Source organism: Podarcis muralis, chromosome 1 (assembly GCF_964188315.1).
Source record: "Podarcis muralis chromosome 1, rPodMur119.hap1.1, whole genome shotgun sequence".
NCBI lineage: Eukaryota > Metazoa > Chordata > Lepidosauria > Squamata > Lacertidae > Podarcis > Podarcis muralis.
Genome location: NC_135655.1, coordinates 46935103 through 46946219, shown reverse-complemented (window position 1 = coordinate 46946219; position 11117 = coordinate 46935103). Strand labels below are relative to the sequence as shown.

The 11117-nt window shown below is 46.0% G+C and overlaps 1 long non-coding RNA gene across 1 annotated transcript; it reads right to left on the bottom strand.

The window, feature by feature from the left end:
• Window positions 1-3753: 3753 nt before the first annotated feature.
• LOC144327543 (uncharacterized) lies at window positions 3754-9413 on the bottom strand. Its single transcript, XR_013392663.1, has 2 exons — window positions 8934-9413; window positions 3754-4574 (listed from the first exon to the last, which is right to left on the bottom strand). It is a non-coding gene; the product is annotated as an uncharacterized LOC144327543 (long non-coding RNA).
• Between the last annotated feature and the right edge of the window lie 1704 nt (window positions 9414-11117).

The window sequence follows — 11117 nt, the reverse complement described above, 5'->3', positions numbered from 1 at the left end:
GCAACGGGAGCTCACCCCGTCGCAGGGATTTGAACCTCCGGCCTTCCGATTGGCAAGCCCAAGGCTCAGTGGTTTAGATCACAGCTCCACCCGCATCCCTTTAAAATTTTCCATAGCTAACCACAAAAAACAACGTTAAAATGATTAAATGTTTATGTCCACAATCCATGGCCTGGTGCAGCCCCTAGCCTGGGTCAATTTCAAGTGGTATAATGGAATCCTGTACTGTTCCATGAACATGACAATACAGCTTTTGCATCCTCCTGCCTAACAGGAGATAACCTGTTCTGGGTTCTAGCTAACCATTCCCTCCGATGGCAGCATTTCTCTCCCCGCACCCCATTTCTCCTCCCATTTTCCACATGACACTCAACATTCCATGACTACTAAGCACACTAAGTCTTCAGTTCGGTGTTTTTACCCCCCATATGTTGCTTTCATAAGAAGATTTGCTTCTGCAAACATCCCCCCACCTAACATGCTGATATCTCCCTTTTATTTCATTACAACTCCATAGTCATCAGCCCACTATTAGAAGGAGTGGTGACTTACACAGAACTAAAATAATAATACTAATAATCCTGCTCCTCTAGTTGAGTGCAAGGAAGTTGAAGTAAACAACCATCCTGCTGCCAGCTTGCTGATAAATCCCCCCCACCCGCCCCTCCTGCCCCATATGCAGCTTAATACTTAATGGTAGAAGACATTGGAGCATTACGCATTCTCTTGACTTGGAAGCCTATGGCTCTGATCTCATTGCTCATGTAGTCGGAGATCTTGCTGAAGGGATGCTCTCTGAGCAGAAGCCTCATCGTTTTAGTAGGTCTTGCTAAAAATAGCTGTCTTCCCCAGAGCGGTCAGTGTTTCCTTTTGTCCCTTCCTTTCTTGCAAGAATGCAGCAGTTCTTTCCCCACAAATGAATGCCTTATTTTGCATTCCCTCCTGTAGCACAGGGCTTTAGAAGATCACTTACAGAACGAAGGAAGCAGCACAAGAAGAGAGGTGACGAAATCTCTCACTTCTGTGCTGACGTTCTTGAGATCAGCTTCTGATTTTTATCACCAGACTTAGAGCCAAAGTCCGTTTCAAGCCATTTTACTGGGTTAGCAAAGTTTGGAACTGTGAGGATTTCTATGGGCAACGGTAAACAAGGGAACAATTAGATCTGGCAGCCTTTCTCAGATGAATGGGCTGTGCAAGCTGAAGGTGACTACATGGTGTGAGATGGGGAACCGGTTTGCACATGTGTGTACTTCAAATGATTTCTCATTGGTGCATTCCTTTGCATTTGATGGCCTGCAGGCAATTTGTGTGAAGTCTGATGCTGAAAAGTATTGCTAGTGGAAGTGACAGGAGGGGAAGTTATTAGTGCTCTCTAAAGTGTTCTATCAGTGGCAGGGAGAGAACATCAGTCATTGTGCCCTTAGAATGGAACTCATCATCTGCTGAAAAAGTGAGGGTCCCTCCTTTTTATTTGTATGCCACTTTTCCACAAAATTGTGCCCATCAAGTGAACAATTATGTATAACAATTACATGTTCAAAACATTAATGTCAATAAATAAATACAAAAAAATCCATATAAGTTTGTATGCAACACTAGCAATAAGCCAATCTAATTTAACAGCTGAAAACTCAACAGGAGAGAGAACAACGACTAACACATAAATTAAAAAAGTAGTATACAAAACATCCACATGCTCTAGATGGTGTTTCCCATAGTTTGGGTCTAAGACTCAGTCTCCAAACATTCAGTGACCCCATCCCATCTCTCACCTGGGGTACCACAGACACTCCCGCTCTGGCTCTCACCCAACAGGGTCTTATGGTCCTATTATCATGACTCTTGGTCCACACAGAGGTCCTGCACTTGGACCTCTCACCCACTCTCTCTAGTCTAGAAGTGGGCAACCTGTGTCCACCTGCACCCCTCAGTCTTGTTGGAAACCTCAGCATCTCCCAACCATGGGGAGCACAGAACATCCTTTGGAAAGATGCTCCTGTTTCTGTCATGAATGCAACCCAGAATTGGAGGAGGAGGACACAGAGACCAGGGTGGCAGCAGCAGTTTTCAAAAACAATTTATTCATTTTGTTCATTCAAGAATTCTCAACCATCCCACACATTCACACATGCTCTGCAGAAGTATAGGTACCCAAGACAGATGCTCTGGTGAAACTGGCCAGTCTAGCAACACCAAGGGCTACTCTTGGGGATGCTGCAGAGGTTTTCTCCTCAAAATATATCTGCTTGCAATGGTCTTTTACTGGCTGATGTGTAGATTGTAGATGTGGTTTCTGGATTGCAAGGGCTATGTGGCAAGCAAACAAGATGTGCTGATTGCACACAGTCCGCAGACTGCGAGGCCTGTCATCACCTTTGGGAACTGTCCTGAAATGCAACATGTCTTCCAAGCAATGTTGTTTTCCTTAATCCGATATTTTAAATCCTGTTTATTTAAGATAGCCATCAGCAAGGGCCATGTTCCCTGTAGCGGTTTCATTTATTTCCAATGCTCATCCACCCTTTCATTCATTCCAAATAGCAGTATTACATGAGTATATTCACATAATCTCCATTTTGCAAAATCATAGGTGCGTGAAACAGCTAAGCTCATCGCAGCACCTGCTGGCTCGTTTCTCTTTCATTATCCTCATTGCGCACCACTCTCTCTCTCTCTCTTAAGATCATCAGTAACCAACACTGTTTCCTCTTTTAAGACCACCACCACCCCTTGAAGAAGAGAAGAAGAAGAGTTTGGATTAGATCCTACCCAAAGGAGTCTAAAAGCAGCTAACATTCTCCTTTCCCTTCCTCCCCCACAACAAACACTCTGTAAGGTGAGTGAGGCTGAGAGACTTCAAAGAAGTGTGACTAGCCCAAGGTCACCCAGCAGCTGCATGTGGAGGAGCGGAGACGCGAACCCAGTTCCCCGGATTATGAGACTACCGCTCTTAACCACTACACCACACTGGCTCTCAGTGAGATTCTTAAGGAAGAAAGAGAACCAGTGTGGAGTGGAGGTGGCGGTGAATGTGGGGTGTGTTAGGTGGTAGCACCTGTTTTGTTTAATTCAAACTAATTCATTCTTCCTGCCCACTACTAACTCTACCACTGCCCATTGACAGGCGACTCTCAAGAGATCACCTCCTAGATAATGCAGCTCTCGTTGGGGGGGGGGGGCTTTGTCCATTCTTACTCTAGGGCACAGAGTTTATCAGTGTTCAAGTGTCATACCTTAAAATGGTAAAGGTAAAGGGACCCCTGACCATTAGGTCCAGTCATGACTGACTGTGGGGTTGTGAAGCTCATCTCACTTTATTGGCTGAGAGAGCCGGCGTGCAACTTTCAGGTCATGTGGCCAGCATGACTAAGCCGCTTCTGGCGAACCAGAGCAGTGCACGGAAACGCCGTTTACCTTCCCACTGGAGTGGTACCTATTTATCTACTTTGCACTTTGACGTGCTTTCGAACTGCTACGTTGGCAGGAGCAGGGACCGAGCAACGGGAGCTCACCCTGCTGCGGGGATTCGAACCGCTGACCTTCTGATTGGCAAGTCCTAGGCTCTGTGGTTTAACCCACAGCGCCACTCGCGTCCCTGTGTCATACCTTAAGGCCAGTTAAAAGCTCTGTAAACATCCACTCTGGCTGACTAGAGATGCAAGGCTGGTCCTCCACAAGGCCATAACCATTTTCATGCGACAACACTTTCCAAACAAAAAGGGAGCCAACAACGAGAAAGCACACAAAACATGACTTACGGAGGGTTTTTATTTACAGTGACTCTTTAAAAGACTGAGAAAAACATCCATTTATGGGTGGGTGAATGATGAATTTTTTAACCTTAGGCAGCTGCTGAGACTCCTTTGTGTGTCCTTCTTCTCAGCAGAAAGGGAAAGCTGTGGTAGCAGCCGCCACTGCTGCTGCCTGGGGGATAAATAAATGGGAGCCTGGTACATGATATGATATGTGTAGAGAGGGCATCATCAGGTTAACAGCAGATTCTTCAAAGGGCATCAAGAGACAGGTTAGTCTGAGATGCTGTAAAGTGTACCTCTATGATTTACAGAGAGATGGGAGGCAACTTGTGGGGGCCGGCATGGATATGGTACTATCAAGGTATAAAGGCATAAAGCAGCTCCAGGGCTGTTTCACATCTTCAGTGCTTGCAAATACAAGATTTCTGAAGAGGAAAAAGCAGAAGGAAGAAAGGCATTTGGATATATTAACAGATATTCCAAAACAGTATGTAAAGCAAAGGGGGAAACATGGGTGCTTGATCAGAATCACAGCTACTCAATTTCAGCACAGTCAGTCAGTAAGTTCACCCCAGGCTATTGAAGCCCCTTGGACCCAACAGGATGGAAGAGTCTATCAGATCTCTGCCTGGCCACTTGTGAAATGGTTGTGCAGGAACACCTTGCAAGTGGGATGCTTCTGTAGGACATCTTGCAGATGCTGGGGCAATGCCTGGTGGAACTTCAGAAAAGTCAAGAGGTTCCCAGGAGCTGCTTTAGAGGATAGAGCTTCTGTGTTTTGCTTCTGCTGCTAGTATTTCATAGCACCTAGTGCACCTGGAAACACACAAATTTAGTAGACCATAAATTATGCAGCACTATATTATGTTTCATAAAGGTAAAGGGACCCCTGACCATTAGGTCCAGTCGTGGCTGACTCTGGGGTTGCGGCGCTCATCTCGCTTTATTGGCCGACGGAGCCGGTGTACAGCTTCCGAGTCATGTGGCCAGCATGACTAAGCCGCTTCTGGCGAACCAGAGCAGCGCACGGAAACGCCGTTTACCTTCCCACCAGAGCGGTACCTATTTATCTACTTGCACTTTGATGTGCTTTCGAACTGCTAGGTTGGCAGGAGCAGGGACCGAGCAACGGGAGCTCACCCCGTCATGGGGATTCGAACCGCGACCTTCTGATCAGCGAGTCCTAGGCTCTGTGGTTTAACCCACAGCGCCACCCACGTCGCATATTATAGTTCATAATAATGAGTAATTATAGTTCTTAATATATAGCACATGAACAAGTGTCTGCACTCCACCCTCCTCCATTACAGCCATGAGGATAAGGTAGGAAGCATCAACTTCCATTTTTGATGAACCACAGCTTACCACTATGTTGAGAGTGGGAACTGTGGTAATTTTAACAATGATTTGCTGAAACAAGCCAACTTCAAACCATTGTTTATGATCCTGGCATGTTTGGATAAACCATTGTTAAAGCTAGCTACAGTTCTTTGTTCTGGCATAATGACAAGCTGCAGTTGGGTGAAAGTGGAAGCAAATGCTTTTGCCATCATAAAATTGTATAATTATAGAATTGGAAGGGACCTTGGAGATCATCTAATGGCAACTCTTCGTTCAGTGCAGAAGTCTGTAATTTTAAGCCAGCCTTCCAAACAGATGGCCATCTCACCTCTCCTTAAAACCCTGCAATGAAGGCAGCCCATTCACCCCGCTACATGATTCAACCGCATTTTCAGTTAGGAGTTTTATCCTCATGTTAGCCAAAATCTGTTTCCTTGCAATTGCCACCCATTGGTTCTGGCCCAGCAGAGAACAAGTTTGCTCCATCTTCTACCTGACAGGCTATGAACACGTCTTAATCAGTCCTTCTTTGTGCTAACTGTATTCAGTTCTTTCAACCACCTCTCATAGGACTTACCACTTACAAATGTGAAGGAAAGAGCATGTTAGGATTTGTGTAGTGCTCAACAATAGTTTATCATGTCCGAACGAGAAGCACCAGAGTACATCTTCTGCATTTCTAGGACCAGCCAGTACTGTGGCCCAATGATTAAGGGATTTGGTCTTTGAATCAACCAAAACCTGTTATATTCTCCAAGGAATTCCTCAATCAGCTCCAGAGACATGGGATTTCATATGTCCCTTCCTTGGGGGTGGGGAAAACCAACACGGCTTGTAAAAATTGGGCAAATTTGATTACAAGGTATGATTCATTCTACTTCTACTATGGTTAGGGAATATCAAAGAACTCTGCATGGCTGGAAGTCTGTCCCTTAACCTTCTGCAAATCTTGCTCACCCCCTCATCCCCAACATGCTTTCTGCAGAATTTCACAAGGTGGTTTTTGTTTTCTGTTTTTTGGGAGTGTTAAGAAGTAGAAACTTGCATTTTAAAAAAGCAATCTGAGATCTCTGGGCAGAAAAATAGACTGCTGGGAATGGAACTTGGAAAGCTGGTTTTTTACTACATTATTTCCCCTTTCCTCTGAAATATGCAATGACTTTCCTCTAGCTATTTTTTATTTCCTAAGCTGTATGTTATATCACTGTCCTTTGTTCGAGAAAAGATGGGCAACTAAGTCACTAAATCACTATATAGAAGGGAAACGATTTCTCTTAGATTTGACTGGCCTTGAATTACTGTTTCTTCATTTAAAGAAGCAAGTACATATTAGGGGCTTCCAGGCTGTTGCTATTTTAGGCTGGGTTTCAATCCCATCCTGGCAAATTCAGGTTGGGCAACTGAAGCTGATTTGGTGGTCTTGCACAACAAGCCCACTCCCCATCTGACTTTTTGCAATAAAGGTGGCAAAAATGCAGAGGAAAGTGTGGGATAATCCTTCCTGCGTGTAATGTTCCCATTGTGTAATACCCTCCCAAACTTTGTACAAACAAATCAGGATGAATGCTCAATAAACAGGTCATTTGGAAGCAACCCTAGTTTCCTTAGTGCATACAGGACAGGCCATTGTGTAAGACAACCACAGCCTACAGTGGGCTGGACGCAACAATTGGGGGAGTTGTAATGGCAATCCTGCATTTCTGGGGACTTTGTATAATATTGTTTTAAACTGATGACCTTAAATTAATTGGGAGAAATGTGCATAGCCAGGAATCTGGGGAACCGGGTTCAGGTCTCTGCTCTTCCACATGCAGCTGCTGGGTGACCTTGGGCCAGTCACACTTCTTTGAAGTCTCTCAGCCCCACTCACCTCACAGAGTGTTTGTTGTGGGGGAGGAAGGGAAAGGAGATTGTTAGCCGCTTTGAGACTCCTGAAGGGGAGTGAAAGGCGGGATATCAAATCCAAACTCTTCTTCTTCTTCTTCTTTCTTAGGGGGGTCAGGCTTTTGTTAGGGGGGCAAACTTTTGTTGGGGGGGGCAGAACCTCAGAATTGTATTGATTTGTATTGATTGGGGGGCAGCTGCCCCGTGCCCCCCTTGGCTACGCCCATGTTGGGAGGATTTAATTTTCCTTCTTTCAGAAGACAATGATCCGCTTTTCACAAAAACTATTTTTTTCTTATTAATTAATGCCCAGGTACTGTGATTTGTATTTCAGCTGAGCCCAGGATTTGCTGCTGGCTCTCTAGCCAGGAAAGAAAAAAATGTTGCATAAAAGCATCTTTAGGTGGCTCATGCAAGGCATCTTGATTCATACTAATAGTCATGTTTGAAAAAGATGCAAGTTTCCAGTGTTCTGGGAAACAGCATGTGCACCCCCCTCCCCCGTATGGCCTCCAGTCATTTCCCGACAACTATACATTCTTCCTGCCTATGAACCAATAGCATATTTCTTTGAGGACAAAATGTACAGGGATAAACTTATGCATTCTACAAAAACTCAAAATATTGCGTAGTTTGTCTAATCCAGGGATATGGGATGGAAATTTTTCCAAAACCTATTTTCCCCCAGTGCTTTATTTTTCCAGTAATCCTCACACCCCCTGGCCACCGTTAGTTCATTAGTAACAATGAATAGATGTCAGCTTCAAACTGAATATTGGTAAGCTTGGGAATTCCAACCAGTAGTGATGTATGGAAGTGAGAGCTGGACCATAAAGAAGACTGATCGCCAAAGAATTGATGCTTTTGAATTATGGTGCTGGAGAAGACTCTTGAGAGTCCCAAGGACTGCAAGAAGAACAAACCGATCCATTCTGAAGGAAATCAGCCCTGAGTGCTCACTGGAAGGACAGATCGTGAAGTTGAGGCTCCAATACTTTGGCCACCTCATGAGAAGAGAAGACTCCCTGGAAAAGACCCTGATGTTGGGAAAGATGGAGGGCACAAGGAGAAGGGGACGACAGAGGACGAGATGGTTGGATAGTGTCTTCGAAGCTACAAACATGAGTCTGACCAAACTGCGGGAGGCAGTGGAGGACAGAAGTGCCTGGCGTGCTCTGGTCCAGGGAGTCACGAAGAGTCGGACACGACTAAACGACTGAACAACAACAAGGGAATTCCAACCATTTAGCTTTGTTTAGTAAATACAAGTTAAACAAACATGCTAATTACATAACTCTCTAGGTCAGGCACGTCCAACAGGTAGATCATGATCTACCAGTAGATCACTGGACGTCTTTGGTAGATCACCGGTAGATCACTGGCTCCCCTCAACAACTCAACAACTTTGGGTCCCCTAAAAAAAATCAACAACTTTGACCCAAACTGCTAAAAACAGGGCTTTCCACCCTAAAAAAAGCTCAACTTTGACCTGAACCCCCCAAAAGGGGGGTAGATCACTGCCAATTTTTAACTCTATGAGTAGATCACAGTCTCTTGGGAGTTGGCCACCCCTGCTCTAGGGCATCAGAATTTTTCCTGATGCAGATTACCTTTTTAATATTTCCTGGGCAATCTGTATCACTAATCTTAACATTTCTGGTTTCAGACTGTGGTTTTCTAAATTTCCTGTTTCAAGGCACTCCAAAAATGTCTGGGGCAGGGCTCCTCTTGGAAAAATAAATTCATTACATGCATAATCTACATTAACTTATTAAATTTAGTTTACAAATGCTCTTTCGCTTTGACTCTTTAAAAATCATGCTGAAATGTTCATGGGGGGGGGGGGGACGGACGCATACACAAGCATACATTACTCCAGAAAGGTCACCACATGCACAAGTCTGACTCAATATGAAAAGGGCAACAATATTCTTCAGCATTATTTATTACATTTGTGCCTTGCTGGTTCATCGTAGGGCTGTTTCCATATGGTTTCAGACGGAAATCACCTCAGGGCCAGACTCCCAACAGCTTTAGAAACAGAGTTTCCTCCCAGCATTCTCTGAATCTGGATTTAAAAAAACAGTTGTGCTGATTCCCTGAAAGGAAAGATTGCACAGAACATATGCTCCCTAGTCAGCCCATTGCAGGACAATTAGCTTGTTCACAGCCCCTGATGAGCAGCTAAAGCTCCTTTGACAAATACCTCTTAAGAAGGAACATAGGAGCCTGTTGAATCAGGCCTGGGCACCCGTTCTTACAGTGGCTAACCAGACGATTGTGGGAAGACCTCAGGCAGCACCCGAGTCCAGTAACACTCTCCCAGCTTGTGATTCCAAGCAACTTGGCATTCAGGGACACACTGCTTCTGTCACTGGAAGTACAACATAGGCATTGTGGTTTGTAGGTTGACAGGGAAAGAGCTCATCCTGTACAGCGGCGTAGCGTGGGTTATCAGCACCCGGGGCAAGGCAAGTAATTTGCGCCCCCTAACCCGGGGCAAGGCAAGTAATTTGCGCCCCCTAACCCGGGGCAAGGCAAGTACAGTAATTTACTCTCCCAAGCAGCAGCAGCGAGGCTTCTCTTTCCCCCGCGCTCTCCTGGAGCTGCCTCTTTTCTTTCCTTTTTTCCCTTTCTCCAAGGCTTTTCGCTTTCTCTCCTAAGTTGATTCCTCCTCCACACCGCGGCGTTTCCTGGCTGCTCCCCCCCCCCTCTCTCCTCCTCGCTCTGCTTGCCTTTCCCTGCCCTGCCTGAGGGCGCCCTGAGGAGACTCCGCTCTCCTTTTTGACCAGGCGAGGTGGAAAAAAGGGGGGAAAGTCTCTTCCCGCCCGCTCGCCAGACTCCCTGCTCGGCTCGGCTCACTACCCAGGCGGCCAGTGGAGAGAGTCTTGAGCCGCTTAATTCCCAGCAAGGAATTAGCAGGCTCGCTCCACCTCCTCCTCCTCCCGACTTTGCTGCTGCTGCTGCTGCGCGGCTTTTTTCCTCTACCGACGGCACGCTGTGCCTTGGAGAGGTTCCCGCTTCCTCGAGGGGGGCCGGCCAAACGCGCCCCCCAAAATGTTGCGCCCGGTGCGGCCGGCACCCCTGGCACCCCCCACGCTACGCCACTGATCCTGTACGAGAAAGAACTTGGCAAGTAACACGAGGGCGATATCAAGAGAGACCCCTTTTCTTCTCCAGTGTCCCACATAACAGATGCTGAATTATACTCTCTCTGTTTATATTCCTCAGTCTGACTCAGATAGTTCCATCAGCAATGCAGGAGCTATTCCCCTCTCAGCTGACTTCAGGAAAACGTGGAGCTGAATTAATATGGAACAGGCACAGGGGAACCTGAGCTTTTCAGAAAACAGCCCAGCGTAATAATAATAAAAAAATGGGACTGGGTGACATTTTTGTTTTGTTGGCATACTTTCTTACTTAAAATACCGTATTTTTTGCTCTATAACACGCACCTGACCATAACACGCACATCGTTTTTAGAGGAGGAAAACAAGGGAAAAAATTCTGAATGAAACAGTGGATGTATCATTTTTGTGCTTCATGCTGTGGCCACAGACATGTGATCTGATGGTGAATTTGGGGTAGCTCAATGCAAAGATCCTGAGGATCCATGTGGATCCATGCTTTTTAACCACATTTTTGCACCATTGCAGCCCCAGGCAACAGTGGGTGTGTGATTTTTGGGGGGCAGGCTGCTATGTGATCTGATGAATTTGGGGTGGCCCAATGCAAAGATCCTGAGGATCCATGTGGATCCATGCTTTGTAACTACATTTTAAGTGGGGAGTGAAGGAAAAACACAGAAGGGACAAGAGAGCAGTGTGCAGAGAAGCAGCTGGCTAAGAAAGCAGGAGAGGGATTTAACGGGATTTAACTGGAGGGAGGAAAGAAAGGCAAAAGTTTCCCCAAACCGAAGCGAGCTCTCTCTCTCCTCCTGCATGTTTTCTGGCTGCCTGCGAGGAGCAGGGAGAGGAATTAGAAGGAAAGACCTCTGCTTTCCCCTCTGCTTGCCTGGAGGGGAGGGGATTTGCCTGCTCTTTGTTCCGTTTGAGCAAACACAGCAACGAAACAGAGGAGGGTGGGCAGTAAGACCCTGAGGCAGAATGCAGGAAAGCAACCACTTCCTCTTTT